Here is a 13,534-nt window from a genome sequence, read left to right as displayed (position 1 = left end):
AGGTCATGGCCTTGGTCAGCATGCTGTCAGTAATGTTCTACAGCTTCTCTTAATTCAAGTCATAAGTTGACAATTCAAACCAGAGGCAGACCAAATCCAGCCTGCCATCTGTTTTTCTGCAACCTGCAAGCTAAGAATGGTTTTTATATTTTTTAATTATTAGAAAAAAAATCTAAAGAATAATATGTTATAGCACATGAAAATTATATTAAATCCAAATGTTAGTGTCCATGAATAAAGTTTTATTGGAACACAACTACACCCTTTGGTTTATATATTACACATGCCTGCTTTTGTGCTAACAATTGCTCAGGTGGGTTGTTGCAACAGAGACCATATGGCCTTCAAAGCCTAAAATTTTTACTCTCTGACCCTTTATGGAAAAAGTTTGCTGACCCATTTATCTAAAGCATTTATGCCTGCTTTTCAACAGCTTAAATTAAGTAGCAGTGGTCACTAAGCAGTTATCAATCTCTTTCTCTACAACCATTCACAAACCTGAGTGGATAGGTCACCATTTATAGATTCCTTCCTGGATATCAGCAGTGATTTTCTCATTTATCTCTTTGGCTGAGTAAAGTCTTCTGACTTTGAAGACTTAGTTCTGTTTCTCTGTAAGGTTAAGTTGTTAACATTCCACTGACTGGAGGAAAAACAAAACTCTGTGCTTCCAAAATGTCCATATTTTAAACAATTAGAACATGCCACTGTTCATAGGAAAACATGAAACATGATGAGACTTCTTGGCCAGACTGGAAAATGGAACTGCTTGGCCGGGAGAGCATGTAAGGTCACCTATCATTTTTCCCACAACAGGCTTTTTTTTTTTTTTTTTTAAGGATTTGGCAATCTCGAATATTTAATTTTATTCAGCAACCACTAACACAGTACTATTTACTGTACCAGCAGTTTTAATTGAGATTGTTATTATTCACATGTTATAGATAGGGAAACTGAGACAGACAGGTAGTAAGGGGCAGGTGTAGAATTTGAACCCACACATCTGGCTTCAGAATCCTTGTTTAATATAGCTATATGTAAACATCTAAAATTACATTATGTAAACAAATACTCTTCAGTCTCATCACATGAACCTTCACGATCACCTGAGGCACTTTCTGAATTATCCTACATACACAGTTTTCCAAAACACATCACCTTTACTGCTTTTTTAATTTTTTTACTGTTTGAATCCCTTGATAATACTGTCACTGCATTTTTATCTTTAGGCACAAGTATCCATTCAAATAATTGGGGGAAAATTTTTTTTTTCTCTTTCTTCTTTTGGCATGTTTGCGATCTTCAAAATGTGATTGATTTAGATATCTTTTTTTAAAATCTCTAAACCTGTTTTCAGTGTAGTTGTGAAGCTGCATCCTAGAAATATTTGTTAAACCTGTGTTAAATGTCTTTGTTTTCATGTTTATAGATTCCTTCAAATGAACAATATCAGCATTCAAAATTTGCACTGATTATGGTTTTGGCAAGCCAATTTGTCTTCCCTAAATAGTATTTTATATTTCGAGATAAAGTAGTTGAGAGAATACTCAGTGAGAGAGATTTTATAAGAACTCAAAAAAGTGACACCTTTTTTGTCTTAAGGATAATTTTGAAGGAAAAGCCTTATCTTCTGTTCACTCCCAACTCTTTTAAGTATCGGTAAGACACAGAGCCAAAGCAAAGGGAAATATCGTCTCTCGACTTCCTTCTGTGACAACCTTAACACCCTTAATGACCTTCAACCCTCCTTAAACCTCTGACCTAAAACACAGCTTTTCCTCTGCCCATGTAGAGCCTTTGTGTGTTTTATTCTTTTTCTGGAGAGCCTGGACTGGTTTTCTTCTTCTTTGTTCACCTTTCAGTCGTGTTCTTTGTCTCTAGTCTGTTTCTCCTTTACATTGTCTCTGCCAGTGCTGTGTCACTGAACATTGTGTGTATGTTTTTGGCACATGCTTTATTTTAACTTTTTAAAAATGTTTTTTTCTCTCTTGGATACAATATGTTGAAGTGTAAGAGCCCAGAAATTTGAGGCAGTCTTGGATGCAGATTCCAGCACTGCTACTTACTTGGGCACATCATTAACTTCTCTGAGTCTCAGTTTATCTCTAAAAAGAGCATAATACTAAATTCTATGTTAGAGTTTTGAAGATGGTTAATTGAAAAAAAAGTAAATATACATGGAAAGCAAATATAAACCAAAGGCACCAAAATGTTAGGCTCTTTTCCTTTGTGTTGGTCTCTACACAGGCTGACAAGTCATGCCAATTCACGTTTCTCTTCGTAAATGCCTCCAGGGTTCATCTCTGACGTTTGATCACAAGCCTCTCTCAGCCACTTCTTTGGGTCTTGGTTACAAAAGCAAGTGAGAGAAAAGGAAGAGGAGGCAGGGCAATAATAAAAGCACCCAACTTTCTACCAGCCTGGAGAGGAGGAGCAACGCTTTCTGGGATGGGGAAGCACAGGGAAAGTATAGGGAGAAGAGTAAGGGCTAAGAAAATATTTAAGAAAAGGCATTTCTTCAAAATAATAGTTGGAGGTTCTTTTTTTTTTTTAAGATTTTTTATTTATTTATTCGACAGACAGCACAAGTAGGCAGAGTGGCAGGCAGAGGGAGAGGGAGAAGCAGGCTCTCCGCTGAGCAGGGAGCCGGACATGGGGCTTGATCCCAGGACCCCAGGATCATGACCTGAGCTGAAGGCAGCCGCTTAACCAGCTGAGCACCCAGGTGCCCCAATAGTTGGAGGTTCTTAAAATGTTTATTTTTTTATTAAATTAATATTTATTGAGTTTCTTTTATTATATTTATTATTTCATTTTTATTCTGACTAAAATTTATAGCCATAAACATTGTTAAATAGATACCTAGGGATATAGACATTTTCTGGAATTTTGTAAGCTTTCTCATTTGATAAATAGCTGTAGAAAATAAAAATTGATTATAACATGATGTGTTAACTGTAAACTGGCATAATATTACATTTTATATCTGCTTGTTTGAAAACCTCAAATAGTGGTTTACAAAGAAACTAGTAAGTAGTTATTTAGTCATTTAGGGAAGTATACCTAACAAAGTGATTTAGTTCTTCTCGTTATTGTCTTATGTTTTTCTTCTTCATTTCTGTTTTATTTATATGCCCTCATGATAGACTTCATTACATTCTTGTGGGTAGGCTAGTGAATTGCACTTACATTCCTAAAATTGTGTGTACATTTTGCAACTACTTTAACTCATTACAGAGCTTAGGTATTTCACACCGTCATATCATACTAACTTTGCTTCCTCTTTCGCATTTCTGTATTTAAAATGTTTTTAGATGTTGTCATTTCTTCTTCTACACCTTAGTCATTAACCAAACTGTACATTTTTAGAAACTTTAATCTTTTTTGTAGCTCAACCATACCTGTCCTATAATCATTTTGGTTTATTTTTTCTTCACTCCCTGTAATTTGTTCTCATCTTACGCTGACACCTAATCCTGGAAGTAATCATGTTAATTCACTGGTTTTGTCATACTTCAGAAAAGATTGCCCCTCATCAAATTAATTTATGATACTTTAGTGTTTTTTACCCAGGCTTGAACCTATTTAGTAATTTAAATTGTATAACATCTAAAAATGGTTCATAGGACTCCATTCTTTAATTCAGTAAATATTCATTAAAAGCTTATGATACACCAGATGATATATAAATCCTAAGAATCCAAAGATGCATTAAACAACATTCTAGCACTCAAGTAACTTCTGTTTTGTTTTGTTTTGTTTTTTAAAGATTTTTATTTATTTGACAGAGAGAGACACAGCGAGAGAGGGAACACAAGCAGGGGGAGAGGGAGAAGGAGAAGCAGACTCCCCGCTGAGCAGGGAGCCCGATGCGGGGCTCGATCCCAGGACCCTGGGATCATGACCTGAGCCGAAGGCAGACGCTTAACGACTGAGCCACCCAGGCGCCCCTAACTTCTGTTTTTTTAATTGTACAAGGCACTGTGTGAGCATTTTACTTATATTAGCCCATCTAATCACTCAGAACTCAACATCCCCAAGTCTGTCCTCAGGAATTTTGATTCAGTAGGTCTAAAATGGAGCCATGACATCTAGAGTTCTTAGAAGTTCCACAAGGGGTTGGGCTAGATAAAATTAGGCTTAGGGGTCATCCTCACCCTTAGAAAAGAAAAAATTATTGCTGATGATCCAGCTCTATTACCAGCCATCTGGGTTTGAAGACCTAGGACTGTGGTTTCTAGATCCCTGTTCAGGAGTTTCCTAGAGTCCTCGTGGAATTCTGTAGCCCATTCTCAGAACAGTTCTGTGTTAAGATTTATAGCATTTGCCTGCTAATAGGAAGTTGGTCTAAATAAGTATCTTTTACATCCCTTTTTGTCTTGTTCAGTACTTTGTGTGTTAACTGTAGTAAATTGATTTCCTCTCTTTGAACTATATATTATGGAAAAATAAGACAAAACTATGATTAGCCTCCATCCCACTACTGTTCATACTTGACATTACTCCATAAAAACATCCTCTAAAAGTGCTTTTTCTTGTGACTTTTTTTTTTTTAAGAGCAGTTTTTAGGTTCACAGCAAAATCAAGAGGAAAATACAGAGCTCTTATGACTATTTTAGATTGTTTTATATATTTTGACTTTTTTTTAGATGCATCCCAACACTCTGCAGTATATATTAAAGGCAGCAATAAATACTCTTGGTTCAGAGGATGATTCAAGCTGAATTTTAAGTGTTGTCACATTGCCACATAAGGGAAAATAGCTATCCATTCAAACACTATTATAAAATATTTCACTCTAATTTTATCTCATGCATGCTTTGATTTATTTTAAGGCAACATTCTTCTCATTTATTTCACTTAAGTACTTTTATCCTCACATACCTGCAGCCTTTATAAGATGGCCAGATATTACTACATATTATTTATTAATGACATTACATATTTTATTTGATCATGATATGATAGATGCATTGAATTACTCTAAATGGATGCTTGAAATTCTTATAAATCCATGGTGCAGTTGTTAAACATACTCAGCGTTTTTAACCCAGCAAAAAAAGATTTCTCACATTCATTTAAGAATTAGTTGTAAGCCAGAAATGACAGATGTAGTCTTACAGCTGAGAAGTGAACTTGTTGAAGAAATTGAAATGGCAGAAACATTTGGAGAAATACCTCAGTACCTCTTAAATTCCTTTCTCTTGTCCTGTAGTAACCATTGTTGCAACATTGATCGTTGTTTTTATAACTCCTCTATCTGGTTTCTCTTCAGTTTAGAAAATTTCACAACTGAAAGGAAAAGATCAGAACTCTGATTCTCTGTAATTTTATATTCATATTTTTGAACTTAAGTGCTCTCCTAATTTTCATTAAAAATAGTTTTCATTCAATATCAATGTATATATTTTAAAGTATGATGATATCAAGATGATAAAAACTGAGAGAAAACATTTGACAAAACAACAGGTAATAGTGCAAAAAAATAAAATGTCGAAAATAACATTTCTATTTTAATATCAATGAAAAGAAAACAATTTCAGATATATACTCTAATATACATTGTTCTGAGGGGTTTTTTTGGTTTTTTTTTTTTTTTTTTTTTGTCTGCTTCAGGGGCTTGGGGGGTGTTGATTTTTTTTGCTTTTGTTTTGTTTTTGCTTTTGTGAAGCACCGATTAGAAATTGTAGATTGGGTATGGTAGAACACCAGTGCCTATTCTTGGAATCAGAGATCTTTCAAACATTTTCAGGATATTAAAAAACCAGCTAAGACTTACTCTAGTGGACATTGATGATATATACTTCATCCCTTATTTGGCTAATAACACTTTATTGTGAGAAGTAAAATATATTTGAGACAGAATTATTTATATCGAAAGTAATGTTTCATTTTTTAATTTGCCTATTTCAAAGACTTTGAATTGTCTTTAGGAAAATTATTTTTAAGTGAAATCATGTAACAAAAACAACTAACTTTTTTCTCCAGCTTCCCTTTCCCAGATATCTTTACCTATAGTAATAACATTTTTTTAGAATTTACACTTTTTCTTTTCTTTTTGTATTAATGTAAATATCCTTACGTGATATTAGATATATCCATAATACATGTCTAGATATGTACGTAAGTAATGAGTCTAGTTTATATTTTTTAAAGAAACACATCAGAATATATGGATCCAAATGAAAATATCCTCCATTAAAGCAGGCACATTTGGGGCTCGTATACTTCTCCCTACCGTCCTGGCAGTGCTCAGTAGGGTTACTTCATAGCGGTCCTTGGAGCAGCCCTCAATTATAAAGGCCTTATTCCTTCAAAGATATATTTTGGTTCAAAAATTCAGACTTTATTCAGAGTAAAACCCATTGCATTGTGTGGGTGAATAAACTGGGTGCTACTATTTGGTGTGAAAAATGAGGTTAAGAAATTGGGGAGAGGCTAATAACAATAGAGAAATACTTAATGGAAAATTACAGGGCCAATAATAATACTTATGAAAGGGGTTTAATGATGTAAAAGCTTTTTAAGTTATATCCGCAAAAACAAGGATAGCAAATTCTGTATGAAGGTATGAGTCACATATATAATGTGCATAATAAACATTTTATATATAATATCAAAGATTGGTGAGGATGTAGAGAAGCCATATTTCATATACTTCTGGTAATATTTTAAATTTATTGCTATTTGGGAGGAAAATTGGGCAGAATCTACTAAAATTTAAAATCTTTTGACTCAACAATTCCATTTCATGGTATCTCAGAGAAACATTCACTTGTGCATGGGAGGCATTATTGGGATGGTCTTGGAAGCACTGTGTGTAATAAAAAATTGGAAATAATCTGAATATTCATCAGCTTAGAATTAAATAAATGGATTGAAATTAATTAAATAATTCTGTTTGCATAGTGATCTCCTGTGCAGCAAATGAAAGGAACGAGGTACAGACAGGGAAAGATCTCAAAACATATTCGTAAGTGAAAAAAAGAATTTACAGAGTATTTGTGACATGATGCCATTTTTTAAAAAAAAGAAAAAAGAGACCAATATATCCTTCTGTGTATAATACATGCACATTGTTTAAAAAAAAATCTAGAAATATACAGAAAATTGATAACAGTGTTTATCTCTAAAAGGAGAAATGAAGTTGAGAGTAGTGATGAAGAGACCTTTAATCTTTATTTGTAATATTTGAAATTTTTACCCTGAGAATGGATTTGATAAATTTCTTACAGAATTGAAAATAAATTTGAAAATGTTTACTTGTTCAGAGAAGACAAGAAGGAAAGATATAAAGATATAAACAGCAGTTATTATGAGCTTATGAATGATATTCTTCTTCTATTATTATATAATCAGTACAAACATTAAAAAGACTTTTTTTAAAAAAGACACATTGTAAATGGTGAAAAGAAAATTCTTATGTGGTTTATAATTACCTCAGCATAAAAATGAATCAAAATTGTTTATTTTAAAAGATTTATGTATGTATTTGAGAGCGACAGAATGTGCACGAGTGGGAGGAGGAGTACAGGGAGAGAATCTTCAAGCAGACTCCCCACTGAGCACAGAGTCTGACATGTCACAAGCATCGAGCTCAGGACTCATGAGATTATGACCTGAGCCAAAACCAGGAGCCAGACACTTAACCCACTGAGCCATCCAGGTGCCCCTCAAAATTATTTGTTAAATAATAACAGAATTATTCAAATAAGTATCTGTTTCCCAGTCCTGTAAAATAGTTGCACTCGTCCTGATACCACTGGTGCATTCGTTAAAAATTCAGTCCTCTTTCTTTTAGTTGCAGTTCATGTAATTCATGTGGATTAGACTCTAGTAAATCCATTAGTATAGTTTTGGCACATAATTTTAACTACTGGTTTAAGTTACCAAGTTTCAAATAAGTGTGAAGGACTTTTGCCTTCCTATGTTTGATACTGTATCTCTTTAAACAGAAATGTGTGTAGGGGTGCCTGGGTGGCTCCGTCCTTAAGCATCTGCCTTCGGTTGAGGTCATGACCCTCTCTCTCTTTGTCTCTAAATAAATAAATAAAATCTGTCAAATAAATAAATAAAATCTTAAAAAGTGTCTATATTATATAAATCTTAAATATGATACATGGCCCATAGGTGTTTTCTTACCAATTAGTTAAGTTCTAAAATACAAGTTTTAGTAAACCCTCATATACTTGTCTTTACTTAAATATCACCTTAATAGAAATGCCTTCCCTGCCCAAGGCCTTTTTTTTTTTTTTTTAAAGATTTTATTTACTTATTTGTCAGAGGAAGAGAGAGCACAAGCAGTGGGAGCGGCAGGCAGAGGGAGAAGCAGGCTCCCTGCTGAGCAGGGAGCCCGATGCAGGACTCGATCCCAGGACACTGGGATCACGACCTGAGCCAAAGGCAGACGCTTAACTGACTGCTGCCCAACGTCTTTAAAATAGCACCACGACTACCTCTATCATTCTCTGTTCCCGTACTCTGCGTATTTTTATTAGAATTTATTAGCGTTATCACCTTACATTTGTTTATCTCCCACCATTAGAATGTGAGTTCCTTGAAGAGTAGTGATGCAGTTTGTGTTTCACTGGTATCTAATAAGTAATACCTAACACAGGTGTCCAATAAGTATTTTTAAATGAATTAGATGTTGATGAATGAAATATTTTGGTTAATGGGAAGTTAGCCCTATAGAAAATAGCAATTTTAAAAGAAGAAATTAAAAATACACTTTTGTAGAAAGTATTGTGTCTTCTTGTGCCTCACTCTGAGTATGCTTTAAATATGTAGTTGGTAGAATACTAGTTAACGTACTGTTAGATATAGATCTATAGCTATAAATATACAGATAAATATATAGTGTTGAGAACCAGAAAAAAAAAAGCTTTAGACATAATTAAAAACTCAGTGGTTTTGTTTCTTTAACCTGAGACAGCTAGGTTTTTCTCAGCCACAGAAGCAGAAAATCCAAATGAACAGATTTTTTTCTCAATTCTTAGTTGGAGTAAGTGAATCTTAGGGTTTGGTTAATTTATTCAGTAATTTATCCAGAGACATTTTGAACATGTAATACAAGTTTAGAAATACATGTGGTATAAGTCTAGAAACACAACCAAAATTCTCTGTAAAAAGAATGAAAAATGAGCCTTATCCCATAGGAATTAGAAATAGCAGGCACATAGATTAGTTGAGGTGTGGATCAGTTTTTAGCTTAACCAAAATGAATAGAACATCAACTCAGTGAGGCCTTATTAAAAGAATAAGGGGGGCACCTGGGTGGCTCAGTCGTTGGGCGTCTGCCTTCGGCTCAGGTCGTGACCCCAGGGTCCTGGGATCGAGCCCCGCATCGTGCTCCCTGCTCAGCAGGAAGCCTGCTTCTCCCTCTCCCACTCCCCCTGCTTGTGTTCCCTCTCTCACCGCCTCTCTGTCTGTCAAATAAGTAAATAAAATCTTTAAAAAGAATAAGGAAGAAGGAGCCCCTGGGCGGCGCAGTCGGTTGAGCGACCAACTCTTGGTTTCGGCTCAGGTGGTGATCTCGGGGTCATGGGATTGGTGGCACCCCCCCACCACCACCAGTGTTGGGCTCCAAGCTCAGTGACGAGTCTGCTGGGGTCTCTCTCATGAGTAGATAAAATCTTTCAAAAAAAAAAGAATAAGGAGGAAGAGGAGTTGCAGACAGCAAAGTAAAATGAGATTGGTAGCCCACCTATGTAAGACTGATTCTCAGTTGATTAGAGATGTCAGCCCTCGTCAACTCCAATTTCCCACAGCAAAATCCACCAAAGGCTTCCTATCTGGAGACTCAGGTGCATCTCTGTTTCAAAGCACTCCTTTTACATGTGGCAAGTTTATCAGCAGCCTCTGCCCCATTGATTTTGAAATTTAGAATTAGATAATCCTCCTCACACAAAGGATGTAGTGGTCCAACTGTGACTATTTTGTATTTTTCTGAGTCCCACAGTGTTTTCACTGTATTGACCCAGAATACCTTTCAATCCTTTCTCTCAGTTAATCTACCTAATGCCTGACTACTAAAGATCCCCTGACCCCTTGCCAGTCACTGGAAATCCTGTTACTCTGCTTAGCTTCTTTGCCATTCTTCCTTGTGCAGATTTTACTTCCTATGCTCTGTCTACACACAGCTGTCCTCTGGCACCCCAACAAACGCCTTGCCTCCACTGCTGCACTGCCTTCCTTCCAGAGTGGACCAGCTCTTACAGTTCTTAATGGAAGGACCACTTCCTGGTCCTGGTGATTACAGGAACTTCACTCCTGAATATAATCTGCTTGGGTATCTAAATATCCAGTTTTAATATTGGGATAGCCATGAACATTTTGTGGACAAAATTCAAAGATCAGTTGTTGTTTCTTGTTGGAATTAAAAAAAAAAAAAAACTGAGATTAAATAAACAGTTAAAAATTATATAGATCCTTCACCTTTTTACCCAATGATAACCTTGTTGATAGAGTTGGGAATAAACCATATACATTTCTTGGCTTAATAATCAGAGTGTAATGAGCAAGACTTTCACCATAGTGTATACATAAAGACTGCTCATGTAAGTATTGTTATAAAAACCTGTTGTTACTGAGGCGGAGTCGGTTAGCATCGGACTCTTGGTTTCCGTTCAGGTTGTGATTCCAGGATCATGAGATCAAGCCCGGCTTCCAGTTCACGCTCACGCAGCACAGGGTCTGTTTGAAATTCTCTCTCCCTCTCCCTCTGCCCCTCCACTCATGCTCTGTCTCTGACTCTCTAAAATAAATAAATAAATCTTATTTATAAAAAAAACAAAAATCTGTTACTTAGTGTTTTATGCAGTGCTTTTGTTCAACTGAGTTCTCCCATTTCTGAGAATTGAATGCCATGTTGATCTTTCTCCTGCAGTTATTTCTTAGCATTGCAGAACATACTATGCTACTTGGAGTTACTTCGCCATAGCCTGAGAGCATTTCTTATGGTCAGCATGTCTGTAGCTCCCTATTTAATAGGTGGTTTTCACCTTTTAACCTGTCTCCTTATATCTCTGGCTTAAAAATCTGTTGTAGTGTATTCCTTAAGAGCAAACAATTAATTCTAGAATTTTATATTACTATTTTTAAAGCACTATGTGATATATGGGTGAGTCTTACGAAAACTAAAAACCCAGTTACAGATATAGCATAATCTAGCTAAATTGGGGCCTGGGATGAGATCATTGTGAGGATAGTTGGAGATTCTGATTATACTTTTAACTTTATAGGAAATTTGACCTCTTAGGGTTACTATGCTGAATTGGAATGTGAAACATACAGTTGTTAATATGTGAATAATAATGACTTTGTTCAAATAAGATATTCACATTATGAGAATAAGATGAGAAGTCAGAATCAACAAAGTGAAATGTGACAGGTTATATTAGCAAAGCAAGCAAGCGGGAATTTCCTGGGATGGCGGTGCTCACTCTTATCATCCAGTCCTCATGCTGGAACTGCTTTTGCTGCTCTAATGTTTCTTCAGCATCGTCACAGCTCACTTGAACAAATTCAGAATTTTTACACAGGCATCATGACTGGAAGCAGAGTCTTTCATTGGATAAACAACGCAGGAATAGAGTAGTCCTTTAGAATTATCATTTGACTTCTAGAAGTGTCAATTTAGTAAACCTAGTGTTCTCAGATTTCTAGGAGATAACTATCGTTATTTAACTTCTCAATATAGGGAAGAGTAATAGTGCTAAAAGTAACTTTCAAGTGCTGTGTAATGAATAAGAACAAGTGGAGCTAAAAGCTGAGCCTGTAATTTCCTATTTGGAGTTGGCATTGATTACCCAACAATGTCTTGAATCCATAAGAAGGCAAACTTCACAGTTTAACCTTTTCAAAGCAATTTTAAAGATCAATATCACCTTCTAAATGACTTATCTAGAATTTATTTTGCTAATGCAGTCTAGTGTGTTCCTTAGTGTAGCATACAAAATAGATATTGATTTCACACATGTTTTATACATTTATATTTATAAAACAACCTACCCCAGGGACACTTTCATGTCAGTAAAATGTTGAATTAATAAATGAGTAAAATAATTTTTTTTTTGCCACTTCACACCCATGAGAATGGCTATAATAAAAGAAAAACAGACAATAGCAAGTGTTGATAAGGATGTGGAGAAATCAGCACCCTTATAACTGCTGGTGGGAATGTAAAATAGTCCAGCCACATTGGAAAGCAGTTTGGTGGTTCCTCAGAAGTTAAAAAATAGAGTGACCATTTGACCTAGCAATTTTCTCTTAAGAGAAAAGCATGTTTACACGAAAACTTCTACACAAATGTTCATAGTAACATTATTCGTAATAGCCAAAAAGGTAGAAACGACCCATATGTCCAAGAGCTGATGAATGGATAAACAAATTATGGTATATCCATGCAATGGAATATTATCCAGCCATAAAAAGGAATGGAGTACTAATTCATGGTACAACATGGATGAACCTTGAAAACATCAAAAAGCCACATATTATATGATTCCATTTATATGAAATGTCCAGAGTTAAGCAAATCCATACAGTAAGAAAGTATAGTAGTGGTTGCCAGGGCCTGGGGGGAGAGGGGGATGGAGAGGGATTGATTGCTAAGTGAACACGAGTTTCTTATTTGGGGTGATAGAAACATTTTGTAATTAGATAATGGTGATGCACAACTTTGTGAATATACCAAAAACTATAAAAAGTGAATTATATACTTTTAAGGGTTAATTTTACAGTGTATATTTTATGTCTCAATAAAAAAATATTCTCAATGTTTGCTTATCTGTATAAAAATATTTTTAAAATAAAATTGTGGAAAGTTTTACATATATATACACATATATATATACACATATATATGTTACTATGAACATACATATATATATGTGTATATATATATGTGTATATATACATATGTATAAGTTACACATATATATAATTACTGGCAGGACTTTCCAAAAAGTTAAACACACAAGCTGGCATTTACCTGAAAGCCTTGCTATATCTTAAATCATGTGTACCAATATACATTGAACTTCTACCAATCTGAATGTGAAATGTTTTTATCAAAGACAAAAAAGTATCAAGAGTGAAGTAGCCAAGAGCAAATACCTAATGCATATCTTCTCTGATTGTACTTTGAATGTTATTGTTATTGTCACATAGCGAAATGACCTTTAAAAACCTTATCTGACCTCAGAAATGTCAGTTAAGAATATCACATAGTCATGGAAAGATCATTGCTGTAGAGTCTAAATAGAGCTGGATTTGAGACCCAACCTGAAATTTACTAGCAGCTTCTTCCTGTTAAGGAAATTCTCTGACATCTCTGAGCCTTTGGTTCTTCATCTGAAAAATCCCTAATAGAGTTGTTGTAAGGATTACATGAGATACCCTGAATAAAATTGACTGTGCTCTCTGCTTCCCTGCTGTACACATACTCTTGTTTCTTCTCTACAGCACTTCCCACCCCAAACCTCCTCATACACTCCCCACCACACACATGCATCCATACAAACCAAATTAT

The 13,534-nt window shown here is 35.1% G+C and overlaps 1 protein-coding gene across 2 annotated transcripts in view; it reads left to right on the top strand.

The window, feature by feature from the left end:
* Positions 1-13,534, top strand: part of PIBF1 (progesterone immunomodulatory binding factor 1) — a 209,439-nt gene that overhangs the window by 106,938 nt on the left and 88,967 nt on the right. The gene's annotated exons all lie outside the window — the stretch shown is intronic.

The sequence above is a fragment of the Phoca vitulina genome, unplaced genomic scaffold (genome assembly GCF_004348235.1).
Source record: "Phoca vitulina isolate PV1807 unplaced genomic scaffold, GSC_HSeal_1.0 scaffold5, whole genome shotgun sequence".
In the NCBI taxonomy this organism is placed as follows: Eukaryota; Metazoa; Chordata; class Mammalia; order Carnivora; family Phocidae; genus Phoca; species Phoca vitulina.
Note: the sequence above shows the minus strand (reverse complement) of the source record. Positions and strands in the feature narration are given on the sequence as shown.